The following is a 1513-nucleotide window of genomic DNA, read 5'->3' on the forward strand; positions in this document are numbered from 1 at the left end:
AACTGTATATAATATGTTCTGTATATGATAATTCTGATATTAACATATATCTTCTTCATTCAAATTCATATATTTAGGGAACTCTAGGCTGATTCTACATCTCAGCTATTACAAATCATATCATAATAAATACAGACAGAATGATATCATTTGGGTATACTCATTTTATTTTATTTTGAGGCATATCCAGAGTGGAAGACTGAACCATTCATTTTGAAAATGGAAGAGTAAAACCTTGAAAATTGATTGTTTTAGTTATATCTTTGGCAATTACTTCCCTAAGGAATACTGAATTATAGAGACTAGCCCCAAATCTTGTGACTTGTCTCATTCATTGCTCATTTTGATAGTCTTGATGAGGCCCCGCTGGATGAGCACACACAATGCAAGCTTACTTATCTATACACTTACTTTGCCTTTCTTATTGATCAACAAGTTACCATTTAGCTTCAGAGATACAGACACAGAAAAATCTTTCACATTTTTGTCATTTGTCTCAATTTTGTGAGTGAAAAAAGGCTTTTTAAGTTTTGTAAAAAGACTGTTTTTTCTCCTGCTGTCTATCAACCATCAACACTTTAGAAACCAGTGCCACATCCCAGTAGGAAGTCTAGCTGACCTTTTAGATCAAGAGGAAAAAAATGATTACTAAATCACCAGGCAGTATTCACTCCCTGTGTCGGTCTAATTTCCCCATGTGCCTTAGTATTGATTAAATAAACGTTCACTAAATACTGCAGTTGTAGCAGGTGTTAAAATCTGTTGCTGTTACACTGATTTCATGTAGGATCCAGGGATCAAACTCAGTTCCTGAAGCTTGGTGGCAAGCACTTTACATGCACCATATTGCACAAGAGCGTGCACGCACACACACACACACACACACACACACACACACACAAGCTTTTGTTAAGACACTTATTAGAGAGTGAGCCCATCCAACAGACAACAGGAAAAGGACAGTCAGAGCATTGAGCATTGATGCAAGTAAAATATTTAAGAATCTAAGCACTCATATGGAAACACAAGGAAACCAGGAATACCAAAGCAATCCTGAGTGATAAAAGCAGGTATCATGACCCCTGATTTCAAGTTGTACTACAGAGCCAAAGTAGTAAGAAAACAGGGATATTGGAAGCATGCACAGGGCCTACACAGGTCTGCATCAGGTTCTTTGACTACATATTCAGGCTTCTAGTTTAACATTTTAATAGGATTCTTGCATGTGGGAATGAGTGGGTCTCTGATTCTTGTGCCTTCTCTTGGTCTCTTTTCCTTCTGTATGTTTTTATCCAATTCCAATGTGTTAACTTTCATTTCACCTTAATTTATTATTATTATTACTATATTATTATTATTATTATCCCTTAGAAGTATGTTTTTTTTCTTGAGAAACAGAAAGGGAGTGGATCTGAATAGGAGGGGAGGGTTGGAGGGACTGGGAGGAGGAGAGAGAGGGGAAACCATAATCAGAATATATTATGTGAAGAAAAATCTACAATAAAAGAAAAAA

This window comes from Mesocricetus auratus, unplaced genomic scaffold (assembly GCF_017639785.1).
Source record: "Mesocricetus auratus isolate SY011 unplaced genomic scaffold, BCM_Maur_2.0 Super-Scaffold_100010, whole genome shotgun sequence".
Taxonomy (NCBI): Eukaryota; Metazoa; Chordata; class Mammalia; order Rodentia; family Cricetidae; genus Mesocricetus; species Mesocricetus auratus.